This window comes from Sus scrofa, chromosome 13, assembly GCF_000003025.6.
Source record: "Sus scrofa isolate TJ Tabasco breed Duroc chromosome 13, Sscrofa11.1, whole genome shotgun sequence".
NCBI classification, from domain to species: domain Eukaryota; kingdom Metazoa; phylum Chordata; class Mammalia; order Artiodactyla; family Suidae; genus Sus; species Sus scrofa.
The window spans coordinates 145,313,171-145,326,013 of NC_010455.5; the positions used below are offsets into that span (position 1 = coordinate 145,313,171).

At 35.6% G+C, this 12,843-nt stretch overlaps 1 protein-coding gene across 29 annotated transcripts in view; it reads left to right on the top strand.

Annotated features, from left to right (window-relative positions):
- The window catches only part of ZBTB20 (zinc finger and BTB domain containing 20), an 812,500-nt gene that overhangs the window by 457,350 nt on the left and 342,307 nt on the right, over positions 1 to 12,843 (top strand). Inside the window, exon 6 of one of the 29 annotated variants that reach the window (XR_002338133.1) lies at positions 1,670 to 1,961. The exons of the other annotated variants lie outside the window; for them this stretch is intronic. The gene's annotated coding sequence lies outside the window, so the exon portion shown is untranslated. Of the gene's footprint in view, positions 1 to 1,669; positions 1,962 to 12,843 lie in introns of those variants that run through there. 29 annotated transcript variants of the gene reach the window in all.

Here is a 12,843-nt window from a genome sequence, read left to right on the forward strand (position 1 = left end):
ATGGTGAGCTGATGCAATTATCAGTTTATCACAAGTTTTCCTGACTCTCATATGCTATGTACTCTTCAGATGTCCCTTTGTTTGATTCAATAATAGTCATTATAGAGATTTCTGTCTCTTAGCCTGTTGATTTGTAAACAATTTTTATTCAAGTAAACAAAACTTTTTTAATAAAGCAGCCTTAGCTCATTACATCTATGAGCATATAGAATTATTGAATGAATGAGTGAAAAGGTGAATGAGTAAATGATTGAACGAATGATTCTGTCTTACTCATCCAATGGTTATTGAGCATTGCTTATGACTGTATAGAGTTTGGACATCATTACTTGGCCAAGTATACAGTACACTGTGCTTCTTTCCCTTTTTTGTTTGGATGAAAGAGTCAAGGCCAATACTCTCAGGCTGTTTACCAAATAAATTCCAAAAGGAGGAGACTTAGAAACAAACAGCTTCAATTTAAAGCAGAATGAAAATGTGCTGTTGTAGAAGGACAGGCAAAATGCTGAGGGAGATAAAAAAAGTGGTTGATCTAAGGTGAGTGAAAGGGAAAACTTTGGAAAGGAAGTGATCTTTTAAGTAGATATTGGAGAATTATTAAGGTTTTCACCTGATAGAAGAAAGAATATGGCAGCCTAAGCTGTTGAAACATCAGGAAAACTGGGGTGGAAGCCATATTAGAATCTGGTGTGTTTCAGAAATGCTGAGGAGACTAGCTGGCCAGATTTTAGGGCATTATGGAATTTAGTGGGAAATAAGGCTGTTCAGTTTTCAGGAGCAGACCATGGATATCTCAGAATGAAGTTCCATTGGAGTTCTATTAATTAATGGGAATCATTAAAGGCGACTTAAAAAAAAAAAGAAGATGATATTCAATCTATGTTTTCCAGAAACCAGTTAGTACTTAATTCGTACTGGGTTTTACTGATGATGAACTCTGGATAAGTTACAGAATCACACAATTCCATTAAAAAAAGTCATATCTTGTATGGTGGATATTTCAGCCAGTGAAAGTTGTACTATATTGAAAATGAATGCAACAACCAAAGTTATCTTTCTAAAACAAAAATTTGATTATATCAGCATTTCTCACCTTGAAAATACTTCCTCATTACACATAAAATAAAATTTAAATTTTTGTGTATGTCATTACAAAACCCTTTATAATCCATTAATCACTTGCTTTCTCATCTGTAAGAAGATTAGGATACCTATCCTGCAGCACTGGTGTGAAGTGGTTCATATAAAGCATCTACTGCCTTGCCTCAGTACATGATAGGCTCTCAGCTCATGGCAGCTATGATTATAATCACTTTATTATCTCATCTCTGTTCTCTTTCACCAGTCCCATCTATATGTCCCCTACTGTTTTTCAGATTAACTTCATTGCTCTTTGTGTTTTCATTGTCTGTTATGATGTCTAGCACATAGTAGCTGCACAATAAATGTTTCTTAATTAATGAATTTAACTTGGTAAGGTCATTCTTATACTTACACAATCTAAATAAATGTAAAATACTCCTCTTTTGTATTACTTTTTTTGAGTTTTTGTTCTTTTTCTTCATTTTAAAAAAGTTTTATTGAAGTATATTTGATTTACAATGTTGTAATAATTTCTTCTGTAAAACGTTATTCAGCTGTACACACACGCATATCCATTCTTTTTCAGATTCTTTTCCCACATATTTTATCACAGAACATTGTGTAGAGTTCCCCGTGCTATATAGCAAGTCCTTGTCAGCCAATCATCCATATACCACAGTGCGTATATGCCAATCCCGAACCCCTAATCCATCCCTCCCTCTCCCAGTTGTCCCGGTTGGCAAACATAATGTTGTTTTCAAGTCTGTGAGTCTGTTTCTGTTCTGCAAATAAGTTCATTTGTATCCTTTTTTAATTTCAATTTTTATTTTTGTCTTTTTAGGGCCACACCCACAGCATACGGAGGTTCCCAGGCTAGGGGTTGAATCAGAGCAGTAGCTGCTGGCCTATGCCACAGTCACCCAATGCCAGGTCTGAACCGCGTCTGTGACCTACACCATAGCTCATGGCAATGTCAGGTCCTTAACCCACTGAGCGAGGCCAGGGATCAGACCTGCTAGATGCTAGCCAGATTCGTTTCCACTGAGCCACGATGGGAACTCCTGTATCTGTTTTTTAGATTCCACATATAAGTGATATCATATGATGTTTGGCATTACATTTTAAATAATTCAGCATAATTGAACCATTTAATGACAGAATTTCAGGAAGTTTTCTTTTACTCAAATCCCTCCTTTTGAAATTATCAATTCAATACAACTTAAAGCATACACAAGAAGTAATGATTCTGCAAAGTATACCTGAAGACTACTGACTTTAGAATTATCCACCTAAACCCTTAAGTAGATATCTCTTAAAATCGCTGACAAAATACCACCCATACCTTCAGTGTGGAGGTGAAAGAAGTATTGACAACATCTGCTAGCGGATTGAAGAGTTTGTTACGTAGCAATGGTGATGCTTTCTTGATGTCCTTAAACTTTTTCTTTCCTTAAGATAGTAGGCTTGGTTATGTGTGAGTTCTATGTGTGCATTTTCAACTCTTTTTTTAAAGAATAAAAACAGTTTTCAGAATAGTGCTGATATTAGTTGATGATGCCAAGGCACCAATGAAGAGTGTATTTTTAAAATTGAATATGTTCTTATTTTCTTATTTGTTGATTTTAAAGGTAATCTAAACATGTGAAGAAAAAAAATCAAATTTTGCCAATTTGAAAAGAACAAAAACAGCTAAAACCTTCTTTTAAAATTTCTAAGCTATTATGAGAATATTACAGACAAAAGATTGTACATGAAAGAATTTTTTAAAATCAGGTTGCTTTGCCTTTCTTTAGTCACTTCAAAAGTCTTTGTCAGATATGAAAAAGAAATATCCTCAAAATGAAGAGTAAACATAATTAAAATGGTTCCTTGCCTTGACATATAAGCTTCTTAATCGGCAAAAATCTGTATAAATTTAATACTATGAAACTTGGTTTTAAAAGAAGGAATAAGAAAGAGTAGGCAGGGAGGGAAAGGGAGAAAGAAGTTTGATTTTTACAAGAGTTGACATAGAAAATGATGGTAAGTGAAATTATATTAAATCCTTAATTGCTTTTGATGAGAAAATTTTAGACCCATAGTATTTTCTTTTTATTGCCGGTATTTGGCATGTACCTTAGCACACACAGTAATCTCTTTTTAATAGTGAACTAATGAATGAATGATATTGGATAGGCTGCATTAATTTGCTTTAAACACAGTTTTCTGTTAACAGCAATAATTAAAAATTCAATTGATTCATTATCAGGACCAAATATTTATTGAACACTTACCTTAGCATTCATTCTTTACCAGGTGGTATAGGATTGTGGTTAAAGGTTCACACTTCTTAAATACTTAGCTGTGGGACTTCCATGAGCCTCGGTTTTCTCCTGTGTAAAGGGAAGATTTTGAAAGTCCCTAGTTCAGAGAACTGGGGAGAATTACATGAGATAATGCTATAATGCCGTTGGCAGAGTTCCTGGCAGATGGTAAGTACTCACTAAATTTTGATATTGGTATAAGTATTATATTACTTATAATATGATAAATAAATATATTACCTGATAGAATTGTTATGAAGATTTAATGAGTTAATACAGGTTATTTCCCTGGTGCCTAGAACATCTAGGATTTCAAAAACATGTATTAAGCAATTGTAAAGCCCACACAAAACAAAACATATTGATAATTTCTCTGAAAAGAAATACAGTCTAATTGGAGAAGGGGATCATATATATTAAGAGATAAAATTCAGTAATTTATTAAGCATTGACCATCCTTTGAGCTTCAATGTGGTTATCCAATTTAACCTTCAGGAGTTCCCGTTGTGGCGCAGTAGTTAATGGATCCGACTAGGGACCATGAGGTTGCGGGTTCAATCCCTGGCCTTGCTTAGTGGGTTGAGGATCAGGCGTTGCCATGAGCCGTGGTGTAGGTTGCTGACACATCTCGGATCCCGCGTTGCTGTGGCTCTGGTGTAGGCGGGTGGCTACAGCTCCGATTGGACCCCTAGCCTGGGAATCTCCATATGCTGCGAGCGGCCCTAGAAAAAGACAAAAACAGACAAAAAAAAAAAAAAAAAAAAACCCTCAGAACAACTCAGGAAATTGGTATTATTATTATTCCTGTTTTACACAGGAGGAAACTGAGGCAGAAGGGTTAGGCACTGCTGATATTTGGAGTAAATCCCTTATATATGACTCCAGATCCTGAGCTTTTAACCACTAGTGTTACTCAAAATAGAATACGTGCCAACAAATGTGTAAGTGTTCCAGAAGGAGAGTAAACACTGATCGCTGACCAATTGGGGAAACGCTTCAGGGGAAGTAAGGAGCACTGGACCTATGGGACCAGCCATTCATCATCTGGCCAAGTCTGGCTCCTCTATTTACTGGCTGTGTGATCTTGCATAAATCTTTAATCTCCCTGTGCCTTTATTTTCTTATTTTCTTATCTATAAAATGGGTGTACCGATCGTATTACATGGTGGAATTGTGAAGATTTAATGACATCTGATGAGTCAATACCTGTGAAAATAGTGGTGCCTTGGACATCTTAGGAGTTTGATAAATGTTGATGTTAGTATCATTATTGCTGTTGTTGCTGCTGCGATTTGCTATTAGTGACTGCGATACTTTGAAATTTTTTCCTTTCTTAGTGAGCTAGCATTTAAAATTTAAAGAAAAGCTAATATTTCAAAAGTGTAGATCATTAGCAAACTTAAAGCATGGTTTTTCTTTTAGACCACGAACTAACATGGGCTTCAGCCTAACACAATGGGAAAGAAAACACATTATGGCAAAGGATTCCATTTGTATGTTTAGGTGAAAGAAATTCAGTAAGAGAGTATATGTATAATAGCCTTATGTATTTGTCTTTGCTTTGCTTTGTGCCTATTCATCAATACCTCTCAGCCCTCTGAAGAAAACAGTAGTATCAATTTAAAAAGTAGTGTCATTTTTTTTACCTCTTCTAGACAAAGATTATTTTTAAAAATATGGACACAGAGGCTTTAAAACAGAAGCTTGGGAATGCTGAGCCACATCTCACACTGTCATGTTTAGTCCATTTCATTAAGGGAACAGTAATGTGTTTAGTGTCTAAGTGTGTAGAAATCCAAAAAAAAAAAGTACAGTAACCTTATTCGTGAGAAGAATATGATAATATTCATTGACAGGGGAACTACAAGGAGCAATTATCCCAAGCTGTGTCTTTCAGACAATGCTGTCAGCTTTTCCTCTTTGATGAGTACAGCTGAGCTTGTGATGCAAGGGCAAGAAATTCCAATGTGACTAAAAGACAGGGGCATTGGCCACCATATTAGCTATGCCAAAGGAAAAAAAATTCTGTCAAGGAATGATGGATTTTAAAAATATTTGTAATAGAAATGATTATTGGCAGCACTTGACTAGATTTGCTCTCTACTGGTGACCCCAGCAGAAACAGTTTATCAGATACGTGTTTGCTTCTGCCCTTTTAGAGGCCCTTCAAGGCAGGAAAGCTATACTAGAACGCTCACGATTTTGATTATATGTGCGCACATGCTTGTGCATGCGCATGTGTATTTATGCATGTGTGTGTTTAAACACACATCACATTTAGAATATTTTGTAATGTTGGGGATTAGGTATCTCATGACTTTTTTTATAAATCAAAAGGCATACCTAACATTTACTACCTCAGACAAAGAAAATTTGTTGCAAACTCTTTTTTAAAAAATGTTTGTCTTTATTCTTTCTTTCTCTTTCTTTCCTTACATTCAGAGTAAAACTTAATTTTAGTATTTATAAGATAATTTGAGTTATGCTGTTTAACTTTATTTCCATAGTCATTTACTTCAGTCTACACCTATTTTTACATACTCATTTTGGATTTTTTTAAAAATGTATATCTTTGAGGCTAGGAATTAATCATTAAAAATAGAACCAGATACCACACTCTCAGGTCCTCTCCTTGCTTTCTTTCTTTCCCTTTCCTTTTCAATACTCAACTGCAAACTTTGTTGCATGGAAGTACAGTACCTCTTTACATACACATCGAAACTACTGTGTGTGTGAGCTATAAAACCACTGGAATTAAAACTTGTCCAAGGCCCCAAAGCCTGTTCTTCACAAAAGAACCTTTCTTGCCCGGTTTAGAAAGTGTTTTGAACGATGCATAGCTAAGTAGAGTAACTAAACAATTGCTTTTGACCATCTGAAGCTTGCCCATTAAGATTTCTATAGCCTTTTCTTTTGCTTTTTGTGCTTTAAGAAGTGATTCATGTTCAGTATATGAAAGTTCTGGGTTTAGCCCCTTGAGCTTTTAGTGGAAGGGTCTGCATGAATCTAGTAAATAAAACAAATAATGTATGAACTGAGGGCAGTTGAATTCATACAAGTTTATATACCAAAATATTTTCTACCACCTACATATTTTAATTTCCTAAATTCCCTAGTTTTCTTAAGAAGATACCTAGGAATCAAGTTGATTGTAAACAACTGATTCAAATATTACCTGGAACTTCATAGAATAACATCAATGCTTTTCAGATAGGAAAACCATTACCTACCAATAGAGGTGAATTATGAATATATTCCAACTGAGCAAAAGTATAGTCAAGTGCCTTAATAAGGCTAAATTTTAGATGTTGCACTGATGAGATAGTTTCTATACAAATAAAAGACCAAAGTGTATAAAATCTCAGGATGTGTGCCTGAGTTAGAATTACAATGCAGCTGTCATTTTCACATTTTCTGGCTTTCATGAACCATTACTAGTGATCCTCTGTCATTTAAATCAGTGGAGGACATAGATTTATCTTAATTTTCACCCTTTGTTTCCCTTTCTTGTGATAACAGTTATGAGATATGATGATGTAAAATGTTTCTACTTATAATGGTTTCAGCCTTATCCCTTGGCAGCCTAAATCTTCTGGCTAATTCACTGATCAGTTAAATAGTTGAGGTTATTATTATTATAATTATTATTTTACATTTATATAGCGCTTTCCTCCAAGGGGCTCAAGGCCTTTTACACACAGTAAATTACCAAATAGGAATTAATCCTTATATCACCCTGTGGGGTAGGTATAGTCACATAAATGACATTCTACAGAAGTCCCCGCCTGTGTCAAAGCTCTCAGCTCTGCCCCTCCCTAACCCCCAGTGAACCTACCTGCCTAACTGAAGATAAAGCAGAATGCTGTTGGCATGGCAGAAATGGCTCAAAGCAAAATCTTTGGGAAAATGGTCCTGTGTCCTTGCTTTGGTGCTTTGAGAGACCCTGGAAAATAACACTAATGAGAGAAGATAAGCATACATGCCTTGATTTGCAGTTAACAGATAAATTTCACCTACATGGTTTCATTTAATGCTGACTCAGTCAAGATATGGTCCTAAAACTTCAGTGTGTACAAAAATCATTTGGGAAGCAGGCTTCAAACGCAGATTCCAAGACTTTCTAGCTTGCAGAGAATCAGAAAGGGCCCTGATGTTTGTATTTTATCTCAGGTGATTTTGAGACAGGTGATGCTTAGCCATGCTTTGAGGAACTAGAGCTGATTAAGGAAGAATTGTTAGTTCTCATTCTACAAAATGATGGCTTGGGAAGGCAACATGCCACAGTATTTGGCAGAGCCACGACTAGACACCAAGATTTCAAATTCCAAAACCCATACTCTTTCCATTATGCTACAGTGCTTCCCAGAAAGGGAAAGGGAGAGAAAAACAAATAAAACAGTATTTAAATGTAAAGGAACTGAGAAAATAGTTTGATGTACATGTGAAGCATTTTGCCCTAGCATAGACCGGAGTCCATTGGCTCCTTTGGAACTTCAGGTTGATTTGTGATGCCTCGACAGAGAAGCCCATCATCTATACAGCAGGGATGTTCCTTGATTTAAGTGCTGCCTTGTTGCCTCTGGCCACCGAGTTCATCGACTAACTCTAATTCAACAGGTGCCTGATGAATTGTAATGTTTAATTTTTCACCCTCCCCACAGAGTCTTCTACTTAATAGGTGCTGCCACCAAAATAAAAAGTGGGCTTTGCCAGGAAACCAAGAAAAGCTCTTTTAATAAGTTTCCTGTTTACGTGAGTGGGCCCTTTATGGGATGGGATGGGTTTTACATTTTTTATTTGAAACGTTCTTACTCCCTTTCTGAGAGAGAGAGAAAAAAAAATATAGCAGGAAATAGCCATGAACAATTTAACTATTATTTTTCAGTTTAGCATTCCATTTGGGGTAATTTCATTCATTTTTTGAATTAATATTTATTATGTTTTCTTTAAAAAGTGGGACAAGGCATTATAGGAAAAACTGTACCCAGACATGGTGCAATCCAAGTTTTTAATTTTCTTCTGAACTTCTTACTCAGAAGTGTCAGAATTTCATGGTGGGGTTTAGAGGTGCTTGTGGGATTTATTTGGGGTTTTCAGAAACCAGAAAAACAGACACGTGATACTGCTCGTGGTAAAAATTCCCACACTCTGCGTAAACTCAGCACACTTTTCAGTGGGGCTACTGTAAGTTGTCTTGAGAGAATTTCCAGTCCTTCCTTTTCTCAAATGCATATATTCCTTAGCTATGAATAATAATTATTTGTGTTTATACAAAAAAAGTTTCGTCTTTCAAACATACTTTTTTACCCTTAGAAATTAACTTCTGTCTCTGAATTTTTCATATTTTTAAACACTGCTTATTCCCATTTACTGAACAGATAGATTTTATTTAAAACAGTCTAGAAACATTGTAGGCAGTGGGAAAGATGGCATCTATGCTTTACTGGACAGTGAGGAGAGGAAGGCAGCAATAATAGGAGGGGTATATTTGGAAGTGTAATTTATATATCCTTGTAAGAGCACATTTTGTATCCTTCTCTGAATTGGCCTTTCAAGATAGTTAGGTTTAACTACTTCAAGATTATTTTATACCCAAAATGGATCAATATTTTACCAGAAACTTAAATTATTTGAGGGACCCTCCTTAAGAAAAATAATATGCAATTATGATTATCAATTAAGTATAGTGTTTTGGAAGGAACTGTGCAATGAGGGGCCCTGGAGTTTAAGTTCATTAAATTCATAGTAAATCCACCTCTGCTATACCCATTTGGGGCTTTACAGAGGTAACTTTAATAAATATTATAGTTTCATCTATAACAAGATTATTTGAAGATAATGTCTAATCTTTAGGTTAGAAGTAATAAAGCATTGTAAAAATAATGCAAGCCTAACCACAAACAATCTAACTGGTTCCCTTTAGTGTGCATCTCTGTGTATTCAAGCTGACCCTAACTTAACACAGGTCAACAAATACCATTAGAGCAGACATCTCTGCTTAGAGCTGGGTATTTCAAGCAATACTTCAGACAATAAACTACAGGCCAGGGAAAAAAAAAAAAAAAGTCAAAGAGTTCCTTGAAGTTCTTTGTAATGGGATTATAGCTGTATTATGAAACTAATATCAAAAACTAGAGTACTTTGGATTTGACCCACTGTCTTTTCTCTCTGAGTTGGAAAATATGTAAGAGATATGGCTTTCCTACAGCATTTTGCCTCTACCCATTGTAACACCCATTGTTATATTAACTGTACTTTTTTGTTGTTCTTCATTTATTTTAAGTGGAATTCATTTTTTTCCCTCTAGAATAAGACTGTAGGCTTCTTGAAAGCAGAAATCAGATTTTTTTTTTCTGACTCTTACAATGCCAGAGCCTTGTTGTTTCCTTCCACTTTTTTTCCCATATTTAAATCTCTTCCTTTGCCTTGTTGTAGAAACAATTTTCAGTGGTGATCTCTTGGTAGGATATATTTAACAGTTTTGAATTTAACTGCTATGAAAACCCAAAACCATCTCTACTCTCCACTAACCCTCTGACCCTAGCATTTCACCTTATGGAAGAAAGAGCAAATGTTTCGGAGCTAAATCTAGAAGTTAAAATGAGAAAAAGGAGAGGAAAAGATATTGGCAGCTCAGAAATCAGTGTGTCCATTCTCTTAGTGGCTAAACCAGTTATTTCACCTTGGATTTCCTAGTCTGTAGGAAGTGCCTAAGAGGTAACTTCTCTGGGTTCTGAGTGGGAGTAAATAAAAGCTCATTTTTCTAAGGCCCTCAGTACATTTTAAATTCTGGTAACACTAATCAAAATAAAATTCAAAAGCACAAGAATAATTCCAGAGGTGAGTAAATTTGTGCAACATCATATTGGTAGTATCCAAATGCTCACCTGAATGTCAATTTCAGTCATCCTCTTTCATTGGAAAAATATACATGTTGCCTTTGACAGTGTAACCATTAAAAAATAAAAATGTCACATATTTGAAATTTAGCCATATAAATAATTTTTATATATTTTATTTTCTTCATTTTCAAGTTTCATTTGTGTGGGTTCTTCCCTTCTTAAGGAATCAATATGCTTTAACAGTGGTGTGGTTCTGAGTTAAATGTTTGCAGAATAGTTGTAGCTTATTTAAAAAATAAATTTCACACTTACCTTAGAGCTCATGTTTTGTTCCCTTAGCTAAAAATGACTCTTGTACAGAAATGGTTGTTAAACACTTAGCTTTCACCTGATTTGTCTTCAGAGAGAAGTAGTATTAGAAGTGTATTGCTGTGATCTGCATGAGAGAGTAAATGCTGGTGATACATATGGAAAATATGAACTGTAAGAAAAAAATCTGACATAGAAAGATGACTTCTAATTCTTCAAACATCATTTGGGCTAAAAATTTTTTTAAAAGAATGTGTTTACTGCATTTTATAAAATGTTTCAAAATACCTGTGTTTCAGGATAATGTTGCATAGTCCATAATTTCATATTTTTAGACTCACTGTGATTAAAGAAAACTATTAGTCTGGTTGACTCAGTAATGTAAAATTTTCTTTTTATAATTGGCAAATTAGCTACCAAACAACTATTTTGATTTACCAGTTCTTTATTTAGCGCTATATCCAGATTTGTTAGGTAATATATTCAAGGTGGTAGTCCCTCTAGGTATACCCCTCAGCTGTTAAACTATTCCACAGACTATCTTAAATGTTGATGTGGCTGATGGTTCAAAGCCACTGCCTCTGGGATATCAGTCAAGACAAGGTTTCTCAACAGCAGCACTATTGACAGTTTGGGCCATAAAATTCTTTGCTGGGAGCAGATTGGTACTATCTTGCGTACTCTAGGATGTTTAGGAGTATTCCTGGCCTCTACCCACTAAATGCCAATAGCAGGCCTCAGTTGTGATAATCAAAATTGTCTTCAAACATTGTCAACTGTCCCCAGGGATTGGGGGTGGGGGTGGGGGTGGAATTCTGTTCCTCCCCGTTAAGAACCAGTAGATTTGTAGTATACATTACATACAACCAGAACCACAACCACTCTTTTTTGTTGTTGTTGTTGTTATTCATTTGTTGGGTTTGTTTTTTTGTTTGTTTGTTTGTTTTTGTCTTTTTGTCTTTTGGGGGACGCATCCGCGGCATGAGAAGTTTCCCAGGCTAGGGGTCTAATCAGAGCTGTAGCTGCTGGCTTGCCACAGCCACAGCAATGCCAGATCCAAGCTGCATCTGCAACCTACACCACAGCTCATGGCAACGCCGGATCCTTAAACCACTGAGCGAGGCCAGGGATTGAACCCACAATCTCATGGTTCATAGTCAGATTCATTTCTGCTGTGCCATGACGGGAACTCCCTGTTGATATTGATTTTAATGGAGTACAGAAAAATCTGATCCAAAGAAACTTGGTAATTCTCACCTGTGAATTTCTTTCCTAGAATGATGGGTTCTATTTTAAATGTTGAATGAATAGGCAGGACTTAAAGTTTCCTTTAATGACTCGTGTGTTAAAGAAAGGGTTCTAAGATTCTGCATAGATGTATATTTTATACTTTTAATTTATTTATTGGTTTCCTTATTATGATAATCTTTCTGAAAGGCAGATCAAGCTGGCACACTGTTATTGACTTAACCAAACTCCCCTTTCAACATTTGCCTGCTTCAGATAGTTTAATAGTTGATATATTTTACCCTTAGTAGCTCATAGCTGAAGAGAGATCTAGTGAAAACTAAAACTAGTAGGTAAATCCATCTTGGCTTTGAGGCAGAAAGATGGCAGTTACACAAGCAGGACTTTGCTTCATTGATTTGAGAGGATTCAAGACCTGGAAGTAAAATTGGGAGATCACTTACCAAAGATACGAAAGCTTTGCTTGACTTAATCAACCTGATTTCACCTACCTCCAAAGATTCAGAAAAGCAACTTTACATTAACTACATGAAACCTCTTAATCATCGTAGTAATCATAGGAGGTAGGTATGGTTATTATGCCATCCTCACAGGTGAGGAAACTGGACTATTGAGGAGCTGAGCAGCTTGGTTAAAGTCACACAGAAGCTGTAAGAGATGGAGGCAGGTTCCAAATTAGTCATTATTTGAATTCATGATCTTCCAAACTTCTTTAAAATATGTTAGAATTTAAATGGAAACAGATGGGCTGGCTTTCAAGCATCCATGAACAGGATATTTATCCAAAAGAATGAATGAAGAAAGCAATCAACCCTTTAGACTTAAGGGAGAAGGATGATTAGAAAGAAAATTACATATATAATGATCATATATTTTATTGTTGTACTGCAGTATTTTAAAAATACATAGCAACTACAAATTTCATAGAATATCTCAGTTCTGTCTAGAGAGTCTCAATTGTTTTATAATCACCCTTTTCTATTTGACCGTTACGAGAATATCATTTTTCTCATGAACGTGGTTGGCATACAACAGATGACTTCCATTTTCCTTCCTTA